The sequence below is a fragment of the Callithrix jacchus genome, chromosome 3 (assembly GCF_049354715.1).
Source record: "Callithrix jacchus isolate 240 chromosome 3, calJac240_pri, whole genome shotgun sequence".
In the NCBI taxonomy this organism is placed as follows: domain Eukaryota; kingdom Metazoa; phylum Chordata; class Mammalia; order Primates; family Cebidae; genus Callithrix; species Callithrix jacchus.
Window position 1 is genome coordinate 43513115 of NC_133504.1, and position 22896 is coordinate 43536010.

General features: G+C 43.7%; 1 protein-coding gene across 4 annotated transcripts in view; it reads right to left on the reverse strand.

Moving 5' to 3' along the window:
• The window catches only part of TRIM2 (tripartite motif containing 2), a 200448-nt gene extending 180620 nt beyond the window's left edge, over positions 1–19828 (reverse strand). For 3 of the 4 annotated variants that reach the window (XM_078366377.1, XM_054252868.2, XM_054252867.2), the window contains exons 1-2: positions 19671–19828; positions 16053–16152 (exon numbers count right to left, since the gene is read on the reverse strand). The gene's annotated coding sequence lies outside the window, so the exon portion shown is untranslated. The remainder of the gene's footprint in view (positions 1–16052; positions 16153–19670) is intronic. The other variant, XM_035292842.3, reaches the window with a different exon arrangement.
• Positions 19829–22896: the final 3068 nt, after the last annotated feature.

Consider the following 22896-nt stretch of genomic DNA (forward strand, 5'->3'; position numbering starts at 1 on the left):
AAACTTTGCTGTGTTAAAGTGTGATGATAGGATTTATGTAGCTCTGATGGGTACAGAGCTACATCAGACTCAAATATCAAGTGTGTACAAGATAAGTATCTATAGTAGTTTGCATTTGGCCACCTGGGCATGGAAAACCCTGACTCTTCCCAGATGCTGGATATGCTGATTCAACAAACTCTTGGGACCTGCTGTCTCACAGCCTTGATCCTAAGGCTGACAACCCACCTTTACCAAAAAAGGGAAGGTAGGACTATGAAGGCTATCTTGGGAAAGGCACTTACTTTTTCCTCATTTATAAAAAAAGCAGCTAATGATAGTTATGAGTGTAAAGTAAGATAATAATAGTTTTAGCCTGGTGCCGGCCAAGTCTACTGATTAGGTGTCAGTGTTCATGGCTAACAGCATATCTAGTTGGGCAGCCCACCAGTAGTCCTTTGTGTGATTAGAAAAAGGTGTCCCTTTCTCAGGACTGGCATAGCCCTCAACAGGGTGAAGGGCTTGGTGAGTGAAGGAACAGCTGTTTTTACCCCGCTGGCTGAGCTCCCTGGCATAGGGTTCAATCTGGACATCATATACAGAGCCTCTGAGTAAGTTTCCCAGGCTCACCCTGATCCCCACCAAATTTCCCAAGAGGAGTAAAAGCTCCAGAGCTTGCCTACAATTTATAATGTGGGTGAATGTGCTCAGCATTCAAAAAGCAGTTGCATGGTAATAAACAGCTTGTGCTTGGGAGTTGCTGTGGCAGAACTGCAGGATTAAAAAAAAGCAACTATGGGCAGATGCTTTCCAACTAATCTCCTCTCCCCCACCCCCAATACCACCCCTCTTACGGCCACACTGCCCTGCCACCATCAGTCTGAAGCTCACCAGGCTGGGGTCCTGTTAAACGCGCCATTCCTAGTGTTCAAGGGATACTAGACAATTATATTGATTAGTTTAAAAACATATTCTAATGAGTATATTCATATTCACTAAAAAGTGGCAACAGAGATGGTGACTAATTTGCCACTGTAGATTAATTTGCTTATTATAATCGGAATGAAAGATACTTTATAACTGAGGTTGATTAAACCTTGTCTTGTCTCTTACTCTTCATTGGACTTCTCCTCCCCCACTCTCCTCCCCCTCTTCCTCCTCCTTCTTCTTCTTCAGTTAAAAGGCTAACACTGTTATCTTCAACAATCAGGCCATTCACTTTAGCATGTATTTTGCTATGCAGTGGATTGAAATGTACCATCCACATCCCAGCTGCAGGCGCCATTAACACTTCCATAGATGGCCACACAAGTGCACATCTGTTTTTTAGATGCAGATGAAGTTAGAATGTGCCTGATTGTAGAGAGCCATTGCAGAGACACGTGCCTCACTCAAAGTGCTGTGCTATAGAGGAAAATGAACATGGTTCACGTGTCCCATATTTAGACATGGAAAGATGCCACATGTAGACATTTGGAAATCTTAAAAATTCAAATACATTCCAATTATAGACTATGTGCAAGGCTGGAGAAATGTTTCACAAAGTTGGTTCTTTTGTCAATGTTAGAGTGAAGGATCACAGAGAGCTGTCATCAGCATTAAAATCTTTACAAATTCTATGGCTTTAGTAAAACATCATATAAATACATATTCACTCATATATACAATATGCACACACATATACTTGTACACATGTACAAAACTTGAAATACACCAGAAAAATGATAGGTCAAAAAATGCTACCTCAAATAGGCAAATGAAATTAAATCAAAGGTTACATATCAAGATAGATCGTAATAAGCAGAGCATATTACACAGTTGGTCTTAAACTAATTTGATAACTAAGCCTGCTGTCTCCCAGATAACAAGTGTAGGGAATTGTTAAATAAAGCAAATAGGATACGTTAAATGTATACATTAAAGCACAGTGTGTGTCTACATTTTCTGAGGCAGGTCAGTGATAGTGAAGTTTCTTTCAAGACTCTGCCTAAAATATTGGCCCCAAGTGTGTCATGAATAACAGCTTCTCTACCCTTTAATATGTATCAACTTCTTGAAGAGACCAAGATGCCTCCACTGTTGCAGGATTTTTTTGAGACAGAGTCTTGCTCTGTTGCCCAGGCTAGAGTGCAATGGCGCTGTCTCAGTTCACTGCAACCTCCGAATCCCAGGTTCTCCTGCCTCATCCTCCCAAGTAGCTGGGACTATAGGTGTGTGCCGCCACATTGGCTAATTTTTGTATTTTTAGTACAGACAGTGTTTCACTATGTTGGCCAGGCTGGTCTCAAACTTTTGACCTTGTGATCCCCCTGCCTCAACCTCCCAAAGTGCTGGGATTACAGGTGTGAGCCACCACACCCAGCCAAAGGAGTTTTTAAAAATCAAATAAAACTCTTAAAGAATTTTGAATAAGTACTAGGTTAGAGCTGGGAAGAATCAACACTTTGAGAATGTATTTTAAAGACCTTTCTTTTCTGAGATAGTCTCACTCTCTCGTCCAGGTGGGAGTGCTGTGCAATCGGCTCACTGCAGCCTCAGCTTCTCAAGCTCAAGTGATTCTCCTACCTCGGCCTCCTGAGTATCTGGGACTACAGGCATGTGCCACCATGCCCAGCTATTGATTGACTGACTGATTAGTAGAGACGGGGTCTTGCTTTGTTGCCCAAGATGGTGTTGAACTCCTGAGCTCATGTGATCCTCCTGCCTTGAACTCCTGAGCTCAAGTGATCCCTCCCAAAGTGCTGGAACTACAAGTGTGTGCCACCACACCTGGCCTTAAAGAACTTCTAAAGATGCAATTAAACGAACTACTATATGCAAATATACTTTCTAATTTTAAGCAGCACTACTTTCTATCTCTAAGGCTACTCAACTGATTTTCTTTGATTTTTTTTTTTTTTCATAAAAACTTTTTTGACACTCCCTCCCACAAAACTGTTTTTTTTTTTTTCTTTCTTTCTTTCTTTTCTTTTCTTTTTTTTTGAGACGGAGTTTCGCTCTTGTTACCCAGGCTGGAGTGCAATGGCTCAATCTCGGCTCACCGCAACCTCCGCCTCCTGGGTTCAGGCAATTCTCCTGCCTCAGCCTCCCGAGTAGCTGGGATTACAGGCACGCGCTACCATGCCCAGCTAATTTTTTGTATTTTTAGTAGAGACGGGGTTTCACCATGTTGACCAGGTTGGTCTCGATCTCTCGACCTCGTGATCCACCCGCCTCAGCCTCCCAAAGTGCTGGGATTACAGACTTGAGCCACCGCACCCGGCCTCTTTTTTTTTTTTTTTTTTTTTTTGAGACAGAGTCTTGCTCTGTCGCCAGGCGCCAGGCTGGAGTGTAGTGGTGCGATCTCGGCTCACTGCAACCTCCGCACCCCGGGTTCAAGCAATTCTCCTGCCTCAGCCTCTGCAGTAGCTGCGACTACAGACGCGCGCCACCACGCCCAGCTAATTTTTATATTTTAGTAGAGACGAGGTTTCACTATGTTGACCAGGATGGTCTCGATTTCTTCATCTCGTGATCCGCCCGCCTTGGCCTTCCAAAGTGCTGGGATTACAGGCATGAGCCACCGCGTCCGGACTGATGATTTTTAAAAATAGAGAAAATGGGTGGTGGCGCGGGCGTGTAGTCCCAGCTACCCCGAAGGCTGAGGCAGGAGAATCGCTTGAACCCGGGAAGCGGAGGTTGCAGTGAGCTGAGGTCGCGCCGGGACTCCAGCCTGGCGACAGTGGGAGACTGAGTCTCAAAACAACCAACCAACAACAAAAAAAAACTATAAATAAACCAAGAATTACGTAAATGACAAAGGGATTGGCAAATGAGCCTCAGAAAGTACGTGTTTCTATATTTCATGTTATCCAACACATATATTTCCAAGCCAGAAAATCTGCAGAAAAGAAATTCTGGGCGGAGAGATTCAGGATCACTTTCAACAACCCCTGCAAGCCTAGGACCACTGCGGGAGAGAACCCCACGCCTGTGTCCTTTGAATTAGGCGCTGTTTGTGAAGGTTTGACCAAAGTTTGCATCTTTTTTCTCCTGCCCTTTTCTCCAAGCGACTGCTCTTCTCCTTCCAGTTACTGTGGAGGGTGTCGGATTCATTGCACCTCCATAGTTTTATACTCGTCCCAGAGGCAAAGGGGATTCAAGAGCTGAGAAAGATCCCATGCTAATTCTTAGTATGGCAGGGAACTGAAAACAACTTGGTAAGACTGCAGGAGTAAAGTCAAACATGAAAACTGAGCAAGACTTCAAAACAAACATTGTTTCTTTGCCATTTTGTTGGACAGTTTTTGATCCTTTTGTAATAGAAAATTTTCATTCAGGACTTCTTTCCATGTTGCAATTTGCCATTGCATCATCCTCAAGTCACTGTATGTTTTTCAATGGGCTATTTGTTTTAGAGACTTTTTTCCTTTTCTTATTGCCAAATTCTGTGAACAATGAATTACTTCAGTGGGAAACGCCATACCATCTTCGCCGCAAGATCATGTGTGCAATTGTATTCCTTTGTGCTTTCATTGGTTTGGTTATGTGTTATAAAACAAAGCGTTCTTTTAATTTTTTTTGAGACGGAGTTTTGCTCTTCTTGCCCAGGCTGGAGTGCAATGGCGCGATCTCGGCTCACCGCAACCTCCGCCTCCTGGGTTCAGGCAATTCTCCTGCCTCAGCCTCCTGAGTAGCTGGGATTACAGGCACGCGCCACCGTGCCCAGCTAATTTTTTGTATTTTTAGTAGAGATGGGGTTTCACCATGTTGACCAGGATGGTCTCGATCTCTTGACCTCGTGATCCACCCTCCTCAGCCTCCCAAAGTGCTGGGATTACAGGCGTGAGCCACTGCGTCCGACCCAACAAATCATTCTTACAGTACAAAACTGATAGACCGTGATGAAAAGAAATAAAATCCAAACGTGTACTATACCTCCCTGGACCTTGTGCTATTCACTGTTAGTGTGGAGTCACCAACCGCAGGGCTTAGGGAACTTGACCAAGGTCACGCAACTAGTAAGGAGGAGAGCCAGGATTTAAACTCAAACATTCTGGCTGCAGGGTCCACACTCTTGAGATCACTAAAAAAAAAATATGGCTAATTTTACCACACACACCCAGTCAGCCCTGTGGTTAAGTAAAATGTTGAAAAATTAACAGCCTCTACTCAAGAGGAGAAATTTAATCTGAAGTCCCAGACAGACCCCTGGGTGGTGGAAGCATACCAAGCTGAAAGCTGAAGATGAGTCAGGTCCCTATACTGAATGGTAGGCGTTCCAGATTCTGTTCCCTTTCATGCTCCTAGAATGGTGGAAGTCACTTTTATCTACCCAAAGCAGAAGCATTCGTAGGAGGCTTCTTGGTCTTAGAAGAAACTAAATGGTCCCATTAAAAAAAAAAAAAAATCTGGGCATGGTGGCGTAGGCCTCTGTAGTTCCACCTACTAGGGAGGCAGAGGTAGGAGGATCACATGAGCCCAGGAGGTTGAGGTTGCAGTGAGCTATGATTGTGCTACTGCACTCCAGCCTGGGTGATGTAGTGAGACCTCATCTCCAAAAAGAAAAAGAAATGGAAAGGAAGGAAGGCCCTTCCAGTACTGCCTTTTGGGGTCACCCAAAGGAAAACCTAGATTACTGCCAGATCACCCTACAAAGGTCTACCAGTTACCAAACCTATCAATCACACAGACTTCAAGTGTTATAGAGCTTCATTCTTAAATACAAGTGGACAGTCAGAGATCACGAGACCATTTTCAAAAAGAAAAAGTCTGAAGCAAAAAAAAACAAATAAACAGAAAAAAGGAACTCAGAGGACACAGAAACAATACAAGGGGTGGAATAAAAGTGTTTTAAAATTCACTATATTTAATATCTTCAGATAAGAAAAGATACTTCATGCATGAAATAAGAACAGGATATTTTTTTAAAAAAGAACAAGGAGGCTGGGCATGGTGGCTCATGCCTGTAATCCCAGCACTTTGGAAGCCCGAGGCAGGTGGATCCCCTGAGGTCAGGAGACCAGCCTGACCAACATGGAGAAACCCCATCTCTACTAAAAATACAAAATTAGCTGGGTGTGGTGGCGCATGCCTGTAATCCCAGCTACTCAGGAGGCTGAGGCAGGAGAATCGCTTGAACCCAGGAGGTGGAGGTTGAGCATCCAGGTGAGCCGAGATTGTGCCATTGCACTCCAGCCTGGGCAACGAGAATGAAACTCCAACCAAAAAAACACAAACAAACAAACAAAAACTTTTAATTTCCACTTGAAATTAAAAGTCTGAAAACACAAGATCTCAATGGCATTAAAGATAACAAAATTAGAATATCAATCTAAGTGGTGCAGTTTTCAGCCAACTGCAGTTCCAAAAGAGAGAACAGAGAAAATAAAAGGAAGATTAGCAAAGATAAAAGTAGAGGACATTGGCTGGGCACAGCGACTCACACCTGTAATCCCAGCACTTTGGGAGGCAGAGGTGGGTGGATCACCTGAGGTCAGGAGTTTGAGACCAGCCTGACCAACATGGAGAAATGACATCTCTGCTAAAATTACAAAAATTAGCTAGGTGTGGTGCCATGCACCTGTAATCCCAGCTACTCTGGAGGCTGAGGCAGAAGAATCACTTGAACCTGGGTGGCAGAGGTTGCAGTGAGCCGAGATCGTGCCATTGGACCCCAGCTTGGGCAACAAGAGTGCAACTCCATCTTAGAAAAGGAAAAAAAGGAAGACAGCTTCCCATAAATGAGAAGCATATACTTCCATATTTAAAAGAGCCAAGTGGCTGGGCACAGTGGCTCACACTTATAATCCCAGCACTTTGGGAGGCCAAGGCAGGAGTTCAAGACCAGCCTGACCAACATGGTGAAACCCCGTCTTTACTAAAATTACAAAAAAAATTAGCCAGGCATGGTGGTGCACACCTGTAAATCCTGCTACTCAGGAGGCTGAGGCAGGTGAATTGCTTGAACCTGGGAGGCAGAGCTTGCAGTGAGCCAGAATCATGCCACTGCACTCCAACATGGGTGACAGAGTAAGACTCCATCTCAAAAAAATAAGCCAAGTGATTAAAATAATTAATGGAAAAATCCCTTAAATCATGGCAAGTCACCATGAAATATGAGAATACACATTGAGAAAAACAACTGACAACTAAGGAAAAGGAGAGTGGGGCTGGCTATGGAGGACCCAGCAGCAGTGGTAGAGACTAGAAGGAAGGAATACCGGGCATAGTGGAGAGTGGTACAGAAGCATGGAGTATCCTACAAAATTCTGAAGAAAAACAATTTTCTAACTGAGGATTCTATATCTAGCCAAACCATGAAGGGTTGGGGTAAAATAAAGACATTTTGACACTTTGGGAGGCTTAGCTGGGAGGATGGCTTCAGCCCGGGAGTTCGAGACCATCTCGAAAAACAAACAAAAATATCCAGGCATAGTGACATGTGTCTGTAGTCCCAGTTACTTGGGAGGCTGAGGCAGGAGGATCACTGGAGCCCAGGAGGTCGAGGGTGCAGTGAGCCATGATCATGCCACTATACTCCAGCCTGGGCAACAGAATGAGACTCTATCTCAAAATAAATAAATAAAAATTTTAAATTTAAAAAGCAAGGGACTCAGAAATTACCTTCCATGTACCCTTTCTTAAGAAACTACTGGAGGATTTATTTCAGAAAAATAAAATTAAACCAAGAAAGGAAAAGATATGGGGTTCTAGGAAAAGAAAATCTAATGTAGAAGAATTACAAAAGCAAGCCCCAAACAACAGCATCTTGGGGCTGGAATAAAACCATTTCAAATGGGTAGTACTGAGAACTGGGAGGGGAAAATCTCAGAGGGAGTGGAGAAGTGGAACCCGTAAAGTATTTGGAATGTTTTGAATAAAACAAAAAAGTTTAATATTCATGTGACATATCTGTTGGAACACTTGAAGAAAACTAACAATAAACCCACAGAAAATCTAGTACAAAAAAATGAAGTAATAATTAACTCTGAATTAAAAAAAAAAAATCCAGCCTATAAAAGGAAACGTAAGTATAGTAAACTACTTGACTCAGCAGTGACAATATTTACATGGTCCTAGTAATAGACTGTACTATAAGTAAGTTATAGGAAGGGAAAGACAGAAAGTAGAGTGTAGGAGAGAAAGCAAAGTTCTCATCTACTATAACTGAGAGTCAACAGATAATACCAAATATTGATCAGTAATCAGTGTTATATGTATATGTAAGGACATTTCAGGAAGGATATATGAGAGGCTGGTAATATGGTTGCCTGCCAAGAGAAAATTTGGGAGGCTTGGGACCAGAGTAGAAAAGAGACTTTGATTGTTTTTATCTTTTTTTCTTGAATGTTGAACTATGTAAATATATTACCTATTTTAATAAAAGAAGGAAAAATGTAAGAGAAAAAAGATAGTTTTTAGAAACATGGAAACAACTAGCAGAAAAATAGCTAAGAATATTGAAAGGGGCTGCCTTTAGGGTAGAAGACGCTTCCAGTAAGGAGAAAAGAGACTGCTGTATTTAGCTATAAGCTTTTAAAAGTACCACCTTATTTTAAAAAATTAAGTCCATGTGAGCTGGGCATGGTGGTTTATGCTTGCAAATGTAATCCCAGCACTTTGGGAGACTGAGTTGGGAGGATTGCTTGAGCCTAGGAGTTCAAGGTTACGGCGAGCTATGATTGTACCACTGTACTTCAGCTTAGGTGACAGAGAGAGACCCTGTCTCAAAACAAAACAGAACAATTAAGTGCATGTGTTTATATAAGTAAAAAGTTACTAAAACAATGCTAAAATATGAGAACCGCTTTTCGGGGAGAAGTTAACTTAATTGTATGGATAAACTAAATTAGGTAAACACAAACTTGCCACAGTAAGAAATTTGTGCAATCCAAGCCAAGTGAGCAAAATGCTAATGCCCTTAATAACTGTTATTTGTTTTCCCACAACATTGTCTTAAAGGGTACAGTCTAAAATGGATTTGTATGTGAATAACAAAAATACAGCTGAAATCACAAAGTAGGGATATGTTTCCTAGGCTTCTTTGGTTTGCAGCACATGTTTTGAGATGTAAACCTAGGTTAGGTGCAGTGGTTCATGCCTATAATCCCAGCACTTTGGGAGGCTGAGGCAGGACGATAGCTTGAGGCCAGGAGTTTGAGACCAGCCTGGACAACAGAGTGAGAGACCTCATTGCTACAAAAAAAAAATAATAATAAATTAGCTAGGCATGGTGGCTCATGCTTGTAATCCCAGCTACTCAGGAGCCTCGGGTGAGAGGATCGCTTGAGCCTAGGATGTGTAGGTTGCCAAGACTGTGTCCCTGCACTCCAGCCTGGACAAGAGAGCAAGACCTGTCTCAAAGAAAAAAAATGATATAAATCTAGAAACTAATCCTATGATAATTTTAGAGAAGCAATAATCTACAAGTTTCAGATATTTACAGTAACCACTGAACTGCATTAGATCAACTAAACAAAGTAGTCAGCTGTGGCTACATACCCTCAGTAATATAAAAGGTTTTTTCCCCATAAATTCTTAGAAAAACTAGGTTCTTACATGATAGGATTCCACTTCCAAAAATCTTACCTCTTAGAAAGACATCCTTTTCACCCTCAATTCTGGAGAGCATGGTACATGTCCCAACCTGCTTCTCTAATTTCACATAATTCACTGGCAACTGATCACTTGGGCACAAGTGGCCACATGAAAATTCCCCTTAGGTAGCATGTTGGGTTCAAGCCCTATTGGAGCTGTTAGAGCTGCCTCACTGGGAAGAAGAGGCCTTCCTATTACTGAGGTGTGGTGTTAACTCAGGCTACAACAGAGGCCAATGCCTGAAGTCCACTTGCTCTGCCACGGTTCAGAAACTACTGTTTCTCATTTACTCACTCATTGTAATGGCTAATTTTATGTATCTATGTGCCTGAGCCATGTGGTGCCCATATATTTGGTCAAACATTATTCTGGGTATTTCTATGGGAGTCTTTTTGCATGAGATTAGCATTTTCATCAGTAAAGCAGATCACCCTCCATAATGCAGGTGGGTCTTATCTAACTAGTGAAGATGTCACTAGAACAAAAGGATAAATGTTTTCCTGTATAAGAGAGAACTTTCCAGCAGATGGTCTGTGGACTTTCGCTGCAGCATTAGCTATTCCTGCCTGAAGGCTGAAGCCACAAACTGTGGCTCTGAAGGTCTTGGAATTGGAACCCTGGCTTTCCTTGATCTCTAGCATACTGGCCCACCCTATGGATTACATGTGTCCATCTGCATAATCATATGAGACAATTTCTTATAATAAATCTCTTTATATATCAGTATCCATATCCTCTATATCTGTATCATCTATATTTCTATATGTATATATCTCCCACTGGTTCTGTTTTTCTGGAGAACACTGATACACTCAGTTCAAACAAATATTTCTTGAAGATGTACTATATGCCATGCAGCAAGCTAAATGACTAAGTGCCAGAATAAAGTTAAAACTACAGTCCTTACCTTTGAAAGTTTAGAAATTTGGCAAGAATGCAGACAACAAATAGCTTTCCTTAAAGTAAGCTGGCCAAGTTCATCCCACACAGAGAGAATGTGCACATGAATTTCATTTAGGAGGTTTACGCTTAATCATAATCAGAGTCTGGCCAAATTTGCTTAAGAACTCTTTTTTTTTTCCCAGTGGATGGAAGTTTCCAGTGAAATATTACAACTTTTCATTCCCTAACTTAGCTACAGAGGACAATTGTACATTGATTTGCTCTTGATCCACGGAGCAACCCTTGCTAATGCTTTTGTGTCAGTCTTAGACATAATTGACCATCTTGGAATACTGCCCAATATTCAGTCATCTAGGAAATTTGTTGGACCTGCCTTGTAGCGGTTGGACTGTGAGAACCAAATGCTACAAAGAAAACTAATAAGTGTACTAGTTTTGTCTGTGAGAGTTCTTTGAGCATGAACCATTCACTAAGCAGGGAACTCTAAGGGGAGCAAAATACTCCAAAGGATTCTGCTGTGCATCATGTCATAGGTAGAGTATATCAGAAAAAGCAATGCCTTTAAAGTCAGATACGACTCCAGCTCCTGCCCCTGCTTCTGAATAGCTAGCAGAATGTGCTCTATCTTTCTAAGCCTCAGTTTTCCCGTCTCTAAAATGAGGACAATACCTTTTCATAGAATTCCTGTTAGGGCTGAATGGGATCATGCATGCACAGTGTCAGGAATGATGCCTGCTATATAGCATGCGTGTTCAATTCATGGAGGTTCTTTCTAGCACAAAGCTTTGGTGTATCTTTGATTCATCTCTGGGCTTGTAAAAGCAGTAGGGGCTGGTTATAAACATTTGCTTGCAAAGTGTTTCCATATAAATAGTCTCCATCTCAAAATTTTGTATTGCGGTTTCAGAACAAAGGAGCTATTTTAGTCTAAAGTACAACAAAATCTTTGTTCCTCAGAATACTAGAGAATGAGCAGTAAATGGATGTCCAAAGAGTCTGGTCGGTGAAGAGTTAATCACACTGGCAGGATGAGCATGCCCAGTCTTCCCCTTGCTCCCAGGGAAATATAAAAATGCAATTGAAAGAACAGAAATTGAAGTCATTATTGTTTGTGAACCAGAGAGCAGCTCCCAACCCTCCCCTCCCCTTCTTAAAAATGAAGCCTGGCCAAGCATGGTGGCTCACTCCTGTAATTGCAGCATTTGGGGAGGCTAAAGTGGGAGGATCAGATCACTTGGGCCCAGGAGTTCGAGACCAGCCCTGGGCAACATATGGAGACCCTTGTAGAGACCCTTGTCTCTACAAAAAATAAGGACATTTAAAAAATTTGGCTGGGCGTAGTGGCTCACGCCTATAATCCCAGCACGTTGGGAGGCCGAGGCTGGTGGATCACGAGGTCAAGAGATCGAGACCATTCTGGTCAACAAGGTGAAACCTCATCTTTACTAAAAATACAAAAATTAGCTGGGCATGGTGGTGCGTGCCTGTAGTCCCAGCTACTCGGGAGGCTGAGGCAGGAGAATTGCTTGAACCCAGAAGGCGGAGGTTGTGGTGAGCCGAGATCGTGCTATTGCACTCCAGTCTGGGTAACAACAGTGAAACTCCGTCTCAAAAAAAAAAAATTAGCCAGGTGTGGTGACACACACCTGTAGTCCCAGCTACTTGGGAGGCTGAGGTAGAAGGATCGCTTGAGCCTGGGTGGTTGAGGCTGCAGCTAGCCATGATCACACTACTGTACTCCAGCCTGGGTAACAGGGTGGGACCTTGTCTCAACAAAAATAAACAAAAAACTCCTTGAGGCCTAGATGGCCAGCATGGGAGCTCATGCCTAAAATCGGGCAACATACTGAAACCTAATCTCTTAAAAATGAGCCCTGGAAAACTCTAAAAATCTCCATAGTAGCTCACAAGACTTATTTGTTTCCTTTGAAGAAGCTGAGGAGATTGGTGATTTTTGCTAGACTGTCTCAAAAGTGTTTATTTCTGGAACCTTGAAGCTTTGTTGTATCTCGGATTCATCTTTGTGCTTGTAAAAGCGGGAGAAAAGCGTTAGATAACACAGCTTATTCTACTCGATTATAATGTTTAACAAAGATTAACTCAAGGGAGTTAAGGAAAGGGGAGAGGAAAAGCAGGGGAAATTTTCAGAGATATAGTTCACTTAGAAGGTCATAAAAAGATGGTTCAAAAAGCAGCGTAAAGATGGTAACTGACTCATACTGTAAAAATTGCAGTAAACAGTTCAGGGAAGTTGTAAAATAGAGATACAACAATGGAAACGTTACTCATCGCCAAACCAAAGCATAGCAAAGTTGTAACGCTTACTTAAAATAGCTAAAAACAATGGATTGTGGGAAAATGTTCAAGAATATCACACTAATGGAAATAGATGATCATATGTATTTGATAAATATTTTTGAGCACTGAATTTTATAAAGTTTATTTCTTGTGTCATCAACTAGTAGGCATAGCTTATTATGTTATTAAAAGCAGAGCTACTGTTAGCTCTTCAGAAAGGCTGGAGATAGTGCAGTGCTGACCGTAGACCACACAGCTTACTGACAAACCATCTTGGGAGACAGTCTTCTTACAGATTTAGAAAAGTATATTCAAATTTTGATGAATCTTTTCAAGTGTTAAAGTTTGAGTTACAAGCACAAGAGCAAAGAAAAAAAAATCTAAGCAGAGATTCAAATGGTCATATAAGAATTTTTAGGCCAGGTGCAGTGGCTCATGGCTGTAATCCCAGCACTTTGAGAGGCTGAGGCTGGAGGATTGCTTGAGCCCAGGGGTTCAAGACCAGCGTAAGCAACATGGCAAGACCCTCTCTCTTCAAAAAATAATTAAAAAAAAAATTAGCCAGGTGTGGTGGTGCACACTTGTGGTCCCAGGTACTCAGGAGGCTGAGGCAGGAGGATCACTTGAGCCCAGGACCAGGCAGCAGGAGCCATGATTATGCCACTGCACTCCAGCCTGGGTGACCGAGTGAGATTCTGTCTCTACAAAAAAAAAAAAGATTTTGTAAAAATTCAATGAACTTTTAATGTAAGGTGGTACAAGTAAGCTTTTACTTCCCAAAGCCACCATAGGGTGGTTTCATATGGTCTCGAGAACAAGTTCAAAGTCCTCATTCTGATACTGAAGTAAAATAGAGTCCCATTTTATGTCTTTGTCCTGAAAGCAATACTCATCACAGATTAATCATCTATATGCAATTAACAGTGCTGGACAATTTTCTTAATCCTTAGAACAATGTGCAATGGCTGGGAAGTTAATTTACAGATGAGAAAACTGAGACACTGCATCCCCCCCTTTTTTTTTTTTTTTTAAAGATGAGGTTTCACCATGATGGCCAGCTGGTCTTGAACTCCTGACCTCAGATGATCCACCCACTTCAGCCTCCCAAAGTGCTAGGATTACAGGCATGAGCCACCACACGACACTGCATCTTAAGTAAATTGCTCAAGGTCACATGCCTTTGGAATACAAACCCCAACCACTGGTCTCCAGGAAGAACGCCTGTCTTCTTTCTCCCCATGTCAAGTGAGTTGCCAAATCCATGCTTGAGCCACTGCTCAAGCTGTTTGCCTTTAGGCGAAAAGCATCTCCACCTTCTCTGCTTACCCTTCCAGTTCTAGATCACCCCTTGAAGACCTAGAGCCAGCACTTGTAACCTGATTGTGTCCAAGAGTGTCAATCTCCCCTCTCCTAGCCTGGTGTAGAACAGGCTATCTGCCCACTTGTCCCAGCATTTGATTAGCCAGTCTAGTACTCTACCTGATACTGTCTTTATTTTTTATCTGTTTTTAATTGGTGTAACTCTTTCCTCTAAACATGATGGCAGGAGATATTTTTAAAAAATGTCACATGCTTCCTTTTTTTAAATCATAGTAGAGTAAGCTAAGTTTTCTGCATTTCTGTTGCCCATTATATATCACTATACCTTAAGAGGAGAATTTACTTTTTGATTTGCCACTATATGATGATGAAAATTATCTACTTTAAATAAAATGTCCAATGAAATCATTTTTACAAACCAATTATAGTTCATAGGATTGCATAATTGAGCTTTACTAATATACTTATTAATTTAATGTAACAAGAATTATTGATCATTCAGGGCAGGGATGAATTGAATAGTTGCATTTTAGCCAACGGTATGAAATTTCCCCTTCACTGATTTTTCTACTACCACCATGACAAGGTTCAAAGCAAAAGACTGGAGTTTTACCTTCTCTCTCTGTCCCTGGACACAATTAAGTAGATCTTCTGTTAAGCAGTAAATTTGCCAGAAAGAACGAGCCAACAGGAAAGCTCTCGAATAGAGGCAACTGGATAAACTATCTCAAGAAAAAACACGAGCTGATTGTGTAAATCCTGGCTGACAAGCCCGTCAGCCAGAATTCTCCATAGGGAACCTGTCATTATCAAGCCAGAAATGGGCAGAGCCTGACATTCTAGGTGCCAGTGCAAAGCAGTGGATGATATTTAACCACCGCCCTGGACAGGAAGACAGGAATACAGATCCCCCAGGTTGGTCCCATGCCTGAAAGGAACATGTGGGAAGAACCCTGTGTGCAGCCCATTTTGGGGCACAGCTGTGAGGCTACTTAGTGGCTTGAAGTGAGGCACTGTGAAACTGTTAAATGGGCCTCAGAGCACCCCACTATACATCCCCTGGTCCTTGGGATCTGGTCTAGCTGGCGGTAGAGGCTGATGTAGTGGAATGTGCTAATCTATGGTTCCAGGAAAAGAATCAACCACTTCTTTCAGGCAGTCAGTAAGAGAGAGAGAGAGATTATGCCAGGGGTAGAGCATCTCAGCCCCAACCTATGGTTTTGGCAGCTCAATCAATATTGGGGCTAATGTGGCTTCTGCTCTTCCAAGAAACATATTTCTGTGTTTGACAACCAGAATCCAACCAAACACCTGGATCTTACTTCCTTTCCTTTTCCCTGGGCCATTTATACATTCTAAGTTCAAAACCACTTTTCCCTTTTCATTGATAGTGAAATCTTTGGACCGCAAGCCAAAGATCTGGCTTTGAAGAACCAGAGGCTAGCAAAAAGCCTGGAAACAGCATGGCCATGGCTTTGGGAGGTTTTTTGTGACCTTTGGAGGGAAACTTGACACCTGTTCACAGTCACTCTGCTTTTGCCTCCTTGGCCTGTGGGAACTGAAAACAGGCGGCTGCTTAAGGATGCGGATTTCATTTATATACAGTGCAACCTTGCTAAACAATGCCGTTTTGAACAAAGCTGGCTTCTGTGTATCAGCGCTGGCACAAGTGCCCATCTCCTCTCTGCTGCATCTCTCTGCCACCTTGCACACACAGGTCTCCATGCCACCCTGAAAGGCTCTCAGTGCCTTGTCATTGGGAAGGAAGGGAGGTGTCACCCTGGTCTTCGCACTACAGCAGGGTGGGCAGGCAGGGGCGGGGAACACTGGAGAGGCAGGTGACAGCCTTCCTGTTACTTCACCACCCAGCCCCACCATCCACAGTACAACAGCCCTAACCCACAGAGGAAGGCAGGGAGAGTCCAGCCAAGGCACAGTGCTAGTCCTCCTGGATTTTTTTTTTTTTTTTTTACCTCTGGCCAAGACATTCTTGTCCGTGCAGAGAGTTGTCGAGTGCTCCTCTTTGGTGATGGAGACATACTATATTCCACGGCTTGTGTGGCTTACAGAAGGCTAGAGGGAAATTCAAGAGATGTGTGAACTGGGAATTTTGGAATCTCATTTGTAAGAATCATACTTCAACATTGGTGCTGCTTATAAGTTTGTATGTATGGTCAATCCATATTCCTCCCCTCCCCTGCAACAGATAGGGCACCAGGAGGCAGCTCCAGGACACTTCCCAGGCCCCCTAAACCCCACTCACCCCATCTTCACCACCAGTGGAGGCAGCAAGGGAGTTGTGAGTGCTGGATATGGGGGAGGTGGCAGGTGTGGTTAAGAATGATTAGAATTCTCACTATCTCACAATCTCCAGGGCAGCCTCCTAAATTTACAGCCAGGAGAAGATTCGGGAACTAGAAAATGTTCCTTTATTTAAACAATCCAGAGAGATCTATAGAGCAGTAGACACTCAGCCAGGAAGACATGATATGCCTTTAGAAAGACTGAGGCCAAGAAGTGTTTCTTCAGGTTAAAAAGAAAGCATCACATCATAAAACTGAAGCTAGGAGAGGCCCTGGGAGAGCTCCCATTCACACCCCTTACCCACAAAGAAGGCAAAAGTCTGGCTGTGGTTGCCTAGTCTGGCCGGGGTCCAGCTTTGGCTGGGTTGTTTTATTCAGCAAGCACAAAACATTTTAAAATGTTCTACTCTTAATTGGTTGCCAATCTCTAAAGATCTGGAGATGTCATATTTGCAAATTAAAAAACTGAAAATTCCAGCTTCCCTTGGCCAGTCGGAAGATATGGTGAAGCTGGCTGACATTGAGTGTAGCTCACTGCTGCCTCCCCACCAAATGAACCCCAGCAGGTCCTGGCCCTCTTCAGATACCTATGCTCCCCACCTGGGCCTGCAGTGGTAGACTTTGTCCTCTTGGGCAGGGACCAATGTTTTTCTACCTAGTGTTTTGCCTAGGGAGCTCTGAGAACATATCCATACCTGCACTCAGACCAGTTAAGTCATAATCTTGGCGTCTGGGGAAGGACCAAGGCTCAGAGGAGTTTTTAAGTCCTCAGGTGATTCTAGCCTGCAGCCAGGGTAAAGAATGGCTGGGCTGGGGCCATGAAAGGCAGACGATAAATTGTTCTCTTCTAGATGCTTCTTGGTGGTTAATTTTACTCTTTTACCATTTTATGAGTGCTTTATTATGTCCAATCAAAATCTGGTTTACTCTCACTCCATTCTTCTCAGCCCCTCACCCATGTGACAGTAACTAAGTCGCCCCTACACCTTCTCTCCCTAAAACAGCCTCGGTCCTTTTAGTCTCTCCTCTTTCTGCTTCATTATTTGATTCTGAACCCCTTCCCTCCAATTTCTGCATATTTTTTTTTAGGTACTGTGGACCAAATTAGGAACAAGACCCTACCCATTATTTTACTGGAGTAGAATTCAGTAGAAGTATTTATTTCTAGTTCTAATATGTCATATGTAATATCTCAGAATCACATTTATTTCTTTTAACCACATTTCTACTTAGTCATCATCTGGTTTTTATTAACAAGAAACTCATGCAAAAATCTGAGAAACCCCACTCTAGGATGCAAAACCAGAATTTGGGGCAATTTTTTTTTTTTTTGAGATAGGAGTCTTTCCCTGTTGCCCAGGCTGGAGTGCAATGGCACAATCTTGGCTCACTGCAACCTCCACCTCCCAGGTTCAAATGATTCTCCTACCTCAGCCTCCCAAGTAGCCTCCCAGGTGCCTGGGATTACAGGCACCTGCCATCACTCCCAGCTATTTTTTTGTATTTTTAGTAGAGACGGGGTTTCACCCTGTTGGTCAGGCTGGTCTTAAACTCCTGACTTTGTGATCCGCCCGCCTCAGCCTCCCAAAGTTCTGGGATTACAGGTTGAGCCACTGTGCCTGGCCAATTTGGGGCAAATTTAAGCACCAAATGTCAAGTATTATTTTTGAGGTAGACAGACATCAACCTTTCCCTAAAGCCATAACCTGATAAATAAAATGAAAGAGACCATATATGTCCATAATGATTTTAGTTCTTTACCTATAAATTAAGTAATTTACAATCAATTGGTTAGTGTATTTTTAGGCAAATTCTAAGCTATACTGATCACTAGTTTTCTGAGGATTGTTATATTTTAATTTTTCCACTTTATCGTCTTTCTTTTCTGCTTGCTCTCATTAAGTCAATCCTCAAATGTCAGGTTAAAAGAAAAGCTGCTTGGTGAGAGATGGAAGACACGCAGAACTCTTAGCCTATCTCTTGGGCTAGGAGTTAGATATTACTTTGCTGGATAGATATTACCCTGCTACACCCCTTTAATGATTGACAAAACGGAGACCTGGAAAGTTTAAGCAGCTTGTTCACCGTTCATTGCTCACACTCCCAACACAGGGTCCTGGCTCTGGCAGGCCCCTCTAGGGAAGGCGAGGTCTTCCATTGGCCGTCAGCCCCTGACCGTGGAGGCCAGACACCATCAAGAAACCTGAGCCTCAGAGACTGCAAGTAGTTAGACTTCAGGTCCGGTAAGAGAAGAGCCTGCTTCTTATGACATATTTGGGCCTGAGCCTGCCTCTGTATCACATATCTGGGCTTGAGCCAAATCAACACAGAAATGCACTTGAAACATTAAACAGGACTTTCTCAAACCACGTGACTGTGAAACGCTCCTCGGAACCTTTACGAGGGGCCAAGGTTCTTTAAGAAATGTGTAAACCACGGAGAGACCCTTGCATGATGCCAGCTCTGTAAACTGAAAACCTTGACTAGATCTAAATATAAAACTAAGTTGAACTTCAGGATTCCTTCTAGCAATCGTTTTAAGGGGGAAAAAAGTCCACACCCACTCACACTCATATATTGGGGAGAAAAGAGGGATTGAGGTCTTTTCACTATGTCTGGTCTGCAAAAAAATGTCTGCCCTGTTAAAACAAACACATTTGTGCGAAGAGAAGGAAGAAATGAGTTCTGCTCGCGGCGAGAGACTGAGGCTCGCAGGGCTCAGAAATCCCAAAGGCGATAAGATCTCAAAGGAACCCGGACGCGCCCCCTCTGGGGCAGGGACTCCGCTGCGCGCGCTGCTCCCTGAGACTCCGCCACGCCCGTGTCCCAGGAGGACCGGCCGCGACCGCCAGTGCGCAGCGCACAAAGGTCCCCACGGGCGGGAACGCTGGTCTCATCTCGTTGTTTTGAGCCAACCGTAAACCGCGGCTTCTCTCCATTTTCAAAAAGGACCGGAAAGATAGGGGGCGGGACGGGGCTTGCCGGCTTTGGCTGCCTAGGCCCAAGGTTCTTTCCTTTGTGTGTGGATCCCTAAAGCACAGGGCCGTTCCAAGCCAGGCGCTGGCCACCCGGCGCTCACGCCCTAGTCTGAAGCCTTCGGGCTGTCGCCTCCTCGCCAGCGCGTACCACCTCCAGATGAGGCGTGGCGACGCGCGTCTCGGGGCCCTCCCGCAGCCCCGCCGCACGCGCGCCCGCCTCTCGTGTCCCTGCCTCTCCGTCCCCACCACGGGTTTGGAAGCTTTAATCGCCCAGACTCCTGCCAGCAGAGCGGGGGCCGCAGATACTCACGTTTCCAGTTGTGTGCCGAAGCGCGCACGGCCCCTGCCGCTGTAATTAAGAAGACGCGAAACGCGCTCTGAGAGCCGCCGTTCAGGCAGCGAGAGGTGACAAGCAGGCGGCCAGCTGAAAGCCCCTAATTTTCAGCAAGCTCACTCAAAATGCTCCTCAGTGCCGCCAGCGCAGCTGCCAGGTTTAATAACTGTCAGACAGCCCGCCCCTCCCCCACAAGGAGCCACAAAGATGACAGGCGGGGGCCCTAAATCCGCATGCCCAGCCGCAGTCACCCGGCCTCAGTGCCAGCGACGCCGCCGCCGGAATGACTGTGCAGGGAACCACCAGAGAAAGGGGCGACTGCCAGCTCTGACCTAGGAATTCTCCAGAAACCTCCTTCTTAACTCCGAGCAGAAATCGGATCTTTCTCCCAACAGCATTTCTGAAATAAAACAAGAGGCAGGCGCCTTTCCAGTTAACCTAACCTGTTTTTCAAATGCAAAGGGCGCTTTCGCAGCAACCTTCATCCCTATTTCTACTGGATTTCTGGGCATCGGTAGTGCATTCTGCGCACCATGCAAAGCTCAAGAAGCTTATTCAACTGCTCCGCTCCTGTTTCAGTGGCGCTTACCAACGCTCGCGTCTGTCCCCAGGACCCTGGCCAACAGAACCTTACTGTCTGAGGGGGCTCCTTGGCAGTTCCTCCTTGATTTGGATCATTTCCAAAGCGCGGGCAGCTCCTCGAGGGCGACTGAACCTTATCAAGCAGGAAGGAATCAGTGGTTCTGTTTTGCAAGTGGAATATCAAAGTAAAGTACTCCACCGAAAGTAGTATTATATATATATGTTATATATTTACATAAATATATATGTATATTTATGTATAAGAGACTGATCCCGAGCCCGCGGCAGCCCGGCGGCCACACCCCAGGCCCCCAGTGCCCCGGCTCCTCCCCGAGACCCCTTTCCCGCGCGGCCCGGACAACCGCACCTGCCTCTGCGGGGTGTGGTTTCCCTGGAAACTCCGGAGAGCTGGTTCTCCCTCCAGACACGCGGTTCCTCTGACAATTGCGACTTAGCACTAGGCCTTCTAAGAAGAATGTACATGAATGCCTGGTTTAAATCACCAATTCAAAGAGATTCACGAGGGCGATTGGGCAGGAATAAGACGGCAGTGATTTGGGGGAAAGGAAGAGGGGCCGCGCGAGCCTGAGTGGGGTCAATGGCTTTCGCAGGCGAAGGGAGTGCATCGCTCACCCTTCCCTACCAGTCAGTTAATACCTGGCTTTAGAATGAACTTCATCATTCTCTTCAGCTTATTTTCTTTTCTCTACTTATTTTCCTTAAGATACTATTTAAACAGTTATTTTTGCATCGACAGAGCACTAGCTGGCTCCAGGTAGGAGTGAGGAGAAGCCCATACGGATGTATGAAACAGAGGGGAGACTTTGTGGGAATATTTGGCTATAGATGATCTCGTGCACAGAAATTCAAGAATTGTTTCAAATACAATCTTGCACCATCAGGCTATGATGGTTATGAAATTTCACTCATGTTTTCAGTTGGTTTCCATGGACAAAAGAGGAAGTATAGATGATACTATGCCTATTTATTAAACATTTAAATGTCCACATGCCACCTGGTTCCTTTTGTTTTGGTTTTGTTGCTGTTGTTTGTTTGTTTGTTGAGACACAGTCTCACTCTGTCGCCCAGGCTGGAGTGCAGTGGTGCCATCTTTGCTCACTGCAAACTCCACCTCCCGGGTTCAGGCGATTCTTGAGTCTCAGCCTCCGGAGCAACTGGGAATACAGGCGCGCCCCACAATGCCTGGCTAATTTTTTATTTTTAGTAGAGAGAGGGTTTCACCATGTTGGCCAGTCAGGAGGCTGGTCTCAAACTCCTGACCTCAAATGATCTTCCCACCTTGGCCTCCCCAAGTGCAGGGATTACAGGTGTGAGCCATCACCTGGCCTCTATCTTGTTGCTTTTGGATACAGGCATATCATACTAATCACACCACAAATAGGTGCTAAAAGGTAAAATGAAACAAGTTAATGAGCTTGCATTCAAGGCATAAGAAGATTGTACATAAAAAAAATTACACATGCCCCATACTGGTTTCTCCTATGATCAATTATACATTCCATATTTGAGCTATTAATTATACATTCCATATTTGAGCTATTAAAAGTTAAACATCAGTGGCATGTTTGAATTAATGAGATTTTACTACACACATTATGGTAATATGATTATATTAATCTCTGGGTTGAGACTGAAATATGTGCATACACATACATTCTTTAAAAAGTCATAAATTCATTTCTGAAAAGTTTCATACCCATCCAATTTTCACAAAGCAAGTGATATTTCTGTATTTTAGGGAAATTGTTTATGTAAAATAAAACATACATGAGAAAATTTCTTCATAAAGCAAAAAAACCTTTTTGTTAAGAAAAATCATCTTTTTGTTTTTTAGTTTTATTTTTATTGATTTATTTATTACTTTGAGATGGAGTCTTGCTCTGTCACCCTGGCTGGAGTGCAGTGGTGCAATCCTGGCTCACTGCAACCTCTGCCTCCCAGGTTCAAGCCATTCTCCTGCCTCAGCCTCTCAAGTAATTGGGACTACAGGTGCTCATCATCACGTCTGACTAATTTTTTTTTTTTTTTGAGACGGAGTTTCACTGTTGTTACCCAGGCTGGAGTGCAATGGCATGATCTCGGCTCACTGCAACCTCCGCCTTCTGGGTTCAAACAATTCTCCTGCCTCAGCCTCCCGAGTAGCTGGGACTATAGGCGTGCACCACCATGCCCAGCTAATTTTTGTATTTTTAGTAGAGATGAGGTTTCACCTTGTTGACCAGGATGGTCTCGATCTCTTGACCTCGTGATCCACCTGCCTCGGCCTCCCAAAGTGCTGGGATTACAGGTGTGAGCCATGGGGCCCAGTCTAATTTCTGTTTTAAAAATTCACATGTTGTATCCTGAATCTGCTTTGAAGCACAAATTTTGTAAATGTGACACAGGTGTTTATTTGCAAATGGAGATCTCTAAAACAGAAATTTGTATACCCAGCAATAGAATAGACATCCATACATAGGCATCTGCTAATACATTTCAAGTTTTAGAAAACGGAAATTACTAAATAGATCATCTTTACTTTTAACAAAAATTAACAGTGAACATTGTAGAAGGCAGATAAAAGATACTAAGCAATGCAGTAATTGAAAAATGTCTTTCT